Raw genomic sequence first — 8,185 nt, 5'->3', positions numbered from 1 at the left:
ATGAGTACCTGTGAACAGAGTACAGGTGCGAGGAATTCGGAGAGGTCATATGCGTTCTGAGGAGGTTTTTCGAAAAGAACAAGTTTTGAGGAATTTGACCAGATGAACCTTGAGGAATTTCACTAAGCGTTCTTGTCTTAGGTTCCAGAGTTGTATAGTCAAAGATCCACACAATTAGGGAATCTTGAAGAAAATAATTGCTTAGAGAAACAGTTCAAGATCATATTATGTGTGGTGTTCATATGTGTGAAGGTTTGAAGAATAAACACCTTTGAAGATTTTCAGGAAAGTTTGAGAATCCAAGTGAGTAATAAAAGTAACTTTTAATTACCAGAAGTGAAGAACACAACGAACTGAGAAGAACAGATGCGAAGTTCGTCAGGTTAGATCTCCCACGCCCTAACTTGGCAGAGGAAGACAGCTACGGCGGCGGCGGAGTGAAGGTTTCCGCGGTCGGCGTGAGTACGACGGCGACGAGGTCGAGGCAGCGAAGCTCTTCCTCACCGGCGATGATGGAGTAGCGGCGGCGCTAGGGTTTGAGGAGCTCGAGTGAGAGAGTAGGGATCGAGCGGAGTAAATGAAGTGAGGAAGGGGAGAGGGGTATTTATAGACACGGTGAAAAACTATTCGCCCGAAGATTTGGGACGAACGTGCCCCTGCCCTTTCTCCTTCTCGCGACATGTGTCACCCACGTACTGTGTAGTTGAGATCATGTACGATCGTGGGTGAATAGAATAATGCATTGTGGGATGCGGAACGGTTTGAGCGACAAAACCGAAAATTTGGATAAGATTTGTTTTAAAGTTTCGTTCGCAATTCCTTCAGCTGACAAGGACACAGTGAAGATTTTGAACGAGTTTCAAATATAACGCATATGAAGAATTTGTGAATAGATTGGGTTGAGTATAGCATAAAGGGGGAAGGGTCCGATCACATTCACGTAGCAGAAAAAGCAACTTGAAGAAATAGCTATAAGTGAATGCTGTAGAGGACATAAACTCATATATATATATATATAGCCAATGAAGAAAAACGAAGGAAACAGTGAAGATTTTGAAAAGTTGAAGAATTTGAAAAACTGAAGAATTTCAAAACTGAGGAAAAACTCAAATTGAAGATTTTCAACTTTTTGTGGTGGCGTAACCCACCGTATAAGAATGATGATTTCAGACATCACGTACAATTGTCGTAGGGTTCTGAGAATCAAATTCTTCATTAATTTCTTCACACTTAGAGTGTTATTCTTCATTGATTGAAGAAAAATGTTTCTTCATGTGTTGCACATCTAAGTCATCAACTTTGCATAAGTGTTAGGATGTGTGTCCTTTTCAAAGAACATTCGAAGATTCTAAGATATTTAGCTCACACGCAACTTGTTAAATCTCTTCTCATCCAAGGGCTTAGTGAAGATATCAGCTAGCTGTTCTTCATTCTTCACGTGCTCGATGGAGATGTCGCCCTTCAACACATGATCACGAAGAAAATGATGACGAATCTGAATGTGCTTTGTCTTCGAGTGCTGAACTGGGTTAGGAGCAATCTTGATGGCACTCTCATTGTCACAGAGGAGAGGTACATTCTTCACGTTGACGCCATAGTCCTTGAGTGTTTGCTTCATCAAAAGCAGTTGAGCACAGCAAGAGCCAGCAGCAATGTATTCAGCTTCCGCAGTGGACAGTGATATGCAGTTCTTTTTCTTCGAGGACCAACAGACCAAAGATCGTCCGAGGAAATGACAAGTGCCAGAAGTTGACTTGCGGTCCACACGATCACCAGCATAGTCAGAGTCGGAATATCCAATGAGATCAAAAGCAGAGCCCTTGGGGTACCATAATCCTAGTGTTGGTGTGTGAGCTAGATATTGAAGAATATGCTTCACAGCCTTATGGTGTGATTCCTTCGGTGTAGCTTGAAATCGGGCACACATGCAAACACTAAGCATTATATCTGGCCTAGATGCACATAAGTACAATAAAGAACCAATCATGGAGCGGTATACCTTGTGATCGAAGTCTATACCATTTTCATCAGTGCATAGATGGCCATTTGTGGGCATAGGAATTTTGACGCCTTTGCAATCTTGCATGCCGAATTTCCTCAGTACATCTTTGAGGTATTTCTCCTGAGATATGAATATGCCATTGCGCTGTTGACGAATTTGAAGACCTAAGAAGAATTTCAACTCTCCCATCATAGACATTTGATATTCTTCACTCATCATATAGGCAAATTCATCACTATAACGTTGGTCAGTACAGCCAAAGATAATATCATCAACATATATTTGGCACACAAACAGTTCACCATCATAAGATTTAGTAAAGAGAGTAGGGTCGAGTGAACCGGGTGTGAAGCCATTCTTCACGAAGAATTCCTTCAATGTATCATACCACGCCCGAGGGGCTTGCTTGAGGCCATAGAGGGCCTTATTAAGTCTGAAGACTTTGTCAGGATTCTTTGGATCTTCAAAACCTGGGGGTTGAGCAACATATACTTCTTCCTCAAGCTTACCATTGAGGAATGCACTTTTCACATCCATTTGATATAAGATGATATCATGATGGTTAGCATAAGCAAGTAATATGCGAATAGCCTCAAGTCTAGCAACAGGTGCAAAAGTTTCATCGAAATCAATTCCTTCAACCTATGTGTAGCCTTGAGCTACCAGTCGTGCCTTATTCCTCACCACAAGGCCATTTTCATCTTGCTTGTTGCGGTAGATCCACTTTGTGCCAATGATATTATGCTTGCAAGGACCTGGATGTTTGACCAGTTCCCAAACATTGTTGAGCTCGAACTGATGTAATTCTTCTTGCATAGCCTGAATCCACTCCGGATCCAAAAATGCTTCATCTACCTTAGTGGGCTCTGTGATAGAGACAAAAGCATAGTGCCCACAAAAGTTAGATAAATGTGAAGCTTTTGAGCGTGTGAGAGGACCTGGTGCTCTAATGTCATCGATGATCTTCTCCACTTGCACTTCTTTTGCAACGCGAGGATGAGCTGGTTGTCGCTGAGGAGTTTGGTCAGCATTTTCTTCAGCACCATCTTCCTCAGCATTTTCTTCAGGTGTATCAGCTTGATGTTCTTCATGAACTGGAATGAATTCTTCAGCAAATTCTTCAGTAGGAATGACATCCTCAGTTGCCTTGAACTTGATAGAATCCTCAGGTGCTGGTTCATCTAACACAGAAGGTAGGTGCTCTCTTTGCGAGCCATTAGTTTCATCGAACCGCACATCTACAGTGTCAACAATCTTGTGAAGAACAATGTTGAAGACTCTGTAGGTGTGCGAGTCCTTTCCGTAACCAAGCATAAAACCTTCATGTGCTTTCGGTGCAAATTTAGAATTGTGGTGAGGATCTCTAATCCAACATTTAGCACCGAAGACTTTGAAATAACTCACATTGGGTTTCTTGTCAGTGAGGAGTTCATAGGCCGTCTTCTTAAAGAATTTGTGAAGATATACTCTGTTGATGATGTGGCACGCAGTATCAATTGCATCAATCCAAAAACGATGAGGCGTTTTGTATTCATCAAGCATAGTGTGAGCCATCTCAACAAGAGTTCTGTTCTTGCGCTCCACGACGCCATTTTGCTGAGGAGTATAGGGAGCAGATAACTCATGAGTAATACCAAGTTCATCAAGATAGTCATTAAGACCGGAATTCTTGAACTCAGTTCCATTGTCACTTCTAATGTGCTTGATCTTCATACCAAAGTTGGTTGAAGCCCTCGAGGAAAAACGTTTGAAGACTTCCTGCACTTCATGTTTGTAAGTAACAATGTGTACCCATGTATATCGAGAGTAATCATCAACAATGACAAAACCATATAGATATGCAGCATTAGTGACTGCTGAGTAATGATTAGGTCCGAAGAGGTCCATGTGAAGCAATTCGAATGGACGAGTAGTGGTCATGATAGTCTTTGTTGGATGCTTGGCCTTGGTCATTTTTCTAGCTTCACAGGCTCCGCATAAGTGATCCTTGAGGAATTTAACATTCTCAATGCCAATGACATGCTTCTTCTTCGCAAGCGTGTGCAAATTCCTCATGCCTGCATGACCAAGTCGTCAATGCCATAGCCAGCCTTCTGAAGCTTTTGTAAGTAGACACACGGCTGGTTGTGGTCCTGTAGAGAAATCAACAATATACAAATCTCCCCTCCTAAAGCCTTCGAAGACTTTGGAATTGTCAGCTTCCATAATCACAACACAGCAATACTTGCCAAAGACAACAACCATATCAAGATCACAAAGCATTGAGACTGACATGAGGTTGTATCCTAAGGACTCAACAAGCATGACTTTGTCCATGTGTTTATCCTTAGAGATCGCAACCTTACCAAGACCCAATACCTGACTTTTGCCTTTGTCAGCAAAGATGATGTGCTTCAGATGTGACGGTGATAAGGGAGCATCCATCAAAAGATTCTTATCACCAGTCATGTGATTTGTACATCCACTATCGAGGACCCATTCAGTGGTTTTGGGTTGATCATCCTGCAGATGAATTAGTGTAACTTACAATCTCATATGCTTCATCAATGAAGAATATGATATCAAGTTCATCAGATGAATTTCATCAAGCAGTAAACAGATATAGCAGTAGGAGGACGTGTGAAAGTTTATTTCATCATGATTCGCCTGCGTCCTTTCAGGCAATTTTGTCAGGTTCCCAGCAAATTCTTCAAACGTTAAGGCGCGTCTGGAGACCTGACCCTGCAGAAGAGATTAGTTCTTTTTATTCACCACCCACATCTGAAGGGGTGGCAAAGAGTTCATCACTCTGCGAGCACCATACGAGAATGGTGGCATAGAAGCCAAACCATTTCGTTTCACATAAGAGTGTCGGGGAGGCTGATTCCACCAACACCTATGGGGACAGGGCCCCTTTCGGTTCGGTGGGGGGCGGAGGTCACGCAAAGAGCGGATCGAGGCGGTACACGCGAGCGGTTTTTACCCAGCTTCGGGCCGCACGGATGCGTAAAACCCTACTGCTTCTTGTTTGTGTGTATTGAATTCTTGCTCAGGAGCGATGGACGCTGCCAGACTGAGCGTGAGAGTGTTCCTGGTGTTTCCAATGAGCCGAACTGGCCGAACCCCCTTCTACCTTGCGCTTGGGCCTCCTTTTATACTTTCAAGGGGTCACCGACAGGTGGCAACATAGACAAGAAGGGTAAAAATGGAAAAGGATGCGGTAGGTGCAGCTACCGCTACTGTGGATACAGTGCACCCTACCTAACTCTGACGGCAGGGGACAAGGGCATTAAATGCCTGTCTGAGTTGCCTAAACAGTGCAAAAAGTGACCATTAGGAGCACCACCGTTTGCCACGATGGCCTTTTCTTCATCTCCGCTTGCCACCGCGCACCCCTAGCTGCACGGCCTCCTGCCACGTGTGCTTGGGAGAGTCCTAGAGCAACACGTTAGCAGGTGTGCTGGAGCGCGGGCACGAAGTGGGGGTTTCTCGCGGCAAGCTCCTTGCCGCGGTCGTCGTCTTGTCGTGTTTGGGAGCTTGTCGCTCACCGGGCCTTGCCGGGACGCAGGGCGCGTCGCGGCAAGCTTTCTTGGTATGCCTTGAGTGGCCTTCCCGGCAAGCTCCTCTTGCCGGGGTCTTGTCTCTTCCCGGCAAGCTCCTCTTGCCGGGGCCTGGGTTGGCCTTCCCGGCAAGATCCTCTTGCCGGGGCCTTGGTTTGAGTACTTTGTTCTTGAATGGTCTTTAAGGGAACCACGGAGGGTCTTGGCGGTCACCCGGCAAGCCTTGCCGCGGGGCGCTGCAACTACCCGTGCACGAGTTCGGGATACTAGGGTACCCCTACTCTAGTACACCGACAGGAGCCCCCGGGCCTGGGCCATACACGGTGCCGAGCGCTGTTGGGCCAGGCCCAAAACAGTGTACGAGCACGCGCGGCCTAGGTCACGCTGTATATCTCTCCGCTCCCACCGCGCACGCCCAGAACGGCACGCGTCAAACGCGGCGTCGTGGGTGACGCGGGCGGCGTGCACGGGGCTAAGCCCCTCGAGCATGCGCCGGGCCATGATGATGGGGGCGGTTCACGCCCTCCTCCCTAAACGGAGGTAGGCATGGGGGCGTGGTGCATTTACTGGACGGGCCGATGCGCGGTTTTCGGGACGCCCACTCCCCACGATCACGGGGCGGAGCGAGGCCGCCTCACCCGTCGCCTTGGTTCTGCATCTCCGCCACGCGGCTCCCATGCGCTTGGGGTCGCGGACGGTGGAAGTGGGAAACTGGGCCGTCGCGAGCAGAGGCAGCGGGTTGGCCTCGACTCCCTGCTCTTCCCGTGCCTTGATTCGCTGAGCGGGGCGGCCGAGCCCCCACCTCGCTCCTTTATAAAGAGCGGGAGGGGAGCGCAGAAACCCGCACTCTCTCATCTCCTCCTTTCTTCAGCTTCTGTTCCCCTTTCTCTCATTCGCCATGGAGAAAGGGAAACCAGGCCCTTCATCGGTGGCGGCGAGGGTCGCCGCCAGGCAGCGCATCTCTCCATCTTCCGCACCCGTGGTGGCAGAGCCAGCCATGAGGGGAAGAGGGAGGGGGCGAGGTCGCGGACGAGGTCGAGGACGAGGTCGAGGCGCTCGGGGAAGAGGCGGACGGGGCGGCGTGCCAGCTTCACCTCCGCCGGCGGCTCCTCCCCCCATGGCGGTCCATATAGGGGACGATCCTTGCGAGTTCTTCGTCAGGCTGCGCCGGGCGCCTCGTTGTCGCCTCCGGCTTCCAGCTCCGTTTGCGCGCGCAATGGAGTTGGACCCGCCCGAGACATTGAGACTGCACATGACGGGCTGTGGGATCAGCGGCACGCGAGTCCGCGTTGTATTCCCAGCCCCTAATGTGATGTATCTTGATCGAGGGTGGAAGATGTTCGCCCGCATCCACAGCCTGATGGAGGGGTTTACCCTCCATTTTAAGTTGATGGAGGGCGATCTCCTCTCCGTCAAGGTCTTCGGGTGCTTCGGCACTCGGGCAAAGTGCTGCGTGGACAGCTCCTCCGACAGCGAAGGCTCCTCCTCGAGCGAGAGTGACGAGGAGGAGAGCGACAGCGATGATGAGAGTAGCGGGCGGTGGGGTGGCGGGTCCGACTAGGCATCGGGCGCCACTTCGCGCGGCACCGGCGACTCCATCATCCGTGTCGCCGGCTCCTTGAACTCCCCGGGGTCGTCTCCTTGGGCGGCTGGCGTAGGGAGGCTGCGGAAGGGGAAGAGGGCTGGCGACAAGGCCGTCAGGTCGGAGTACGAGGGCGTGGTGCCCTCGACAGCGTGCTGACGTCCTGCCGCCCCGTCTTCGAGCCCTGCTCCCAGCGCCGCCATCGCCGTCCAGCCTCCGGACGGCCCCCGGGATGTTCTCTTGGTGTCTTCTGGCACCCGTAGCTCGCCTAGGCGCTCCTTTTGCCCTTTTCGCCTCATTGACCTGCCTCCTGAAGAGAGGGACAGGAAAGGGATTACGGGCATCTTATCTTTTTAATTTGTAAGCCCTCGGGCCTTAGCTGTATCTAGAACTTGTAATCCTCTCTTTCATGTTTTTCATCCTCTATGGACTGTACCTGAGTGGGATGTTTTTTAATGAAAAGGGGATGCTTGCTGGGTTATTTTTCTCGCGAGTTGAACCCACGCCAAGGAGCAAATCCTTGGTGTCCCTCGGACAGACATTTCATCTCCCGGCAACAGGCCCTGCCGCATTCCCATGTCGCTCGACCTTTCTCATGTCTTTGACGGAAGCGGGAATGAAGTGGGTGCGGTCTCCTCGTTTCATCCCTTTGCTGCCGCGACTACGACCAAACTTGGCCCCGGGAATGAGCCCCAGGGCCTAGAGTTGGGGGAGCACGGCAGTTTCCGGGAAGAAACGCGGTTTCGCATTCCCCAGTCCATAAGAGGATGCATGATGAGGGATGAAAGACTTATCTGATATTGCAGCCCCCGGCAACTCTGGTTTGCCGTGGACGATTCTTGGCACTCGCAGCCCCCAGTGATTCTGGCTAGCCGGGGCCCAGGTGCCGTCCGTTTTCTTCTTCTCTTGTCGTTGCCAGTCATGTCATAAGAACACTTTATTAGAGGTGCGACAAGTTATTTTTGTAATATAACTCTAACTTAGGCAAAAAATTGTTGTGTTACTTCCTTTACTCGACTCTTGGCTTTGTATGGTTCTGCCCTACGCTTTCTAGGGAAACTT

Source organism: Triticum aestivum, chromosome 2B (genome assembly GCF_018294505.1).
Source record: "Triticum aestivum cultivar Chinese Spring chromosome 2B, IWGSC CS RefSeq v2.1, whole genome shotgun sequence".
Lineage (NCBI taxonomy): Eukaryota > Viridiplantae > Streptophyta > Magnoliopsida > Poales > Poaceae > Triticum > Triticum aestivum.
This window is presented reverse-complemented; position numbering follows the sequence as displayed.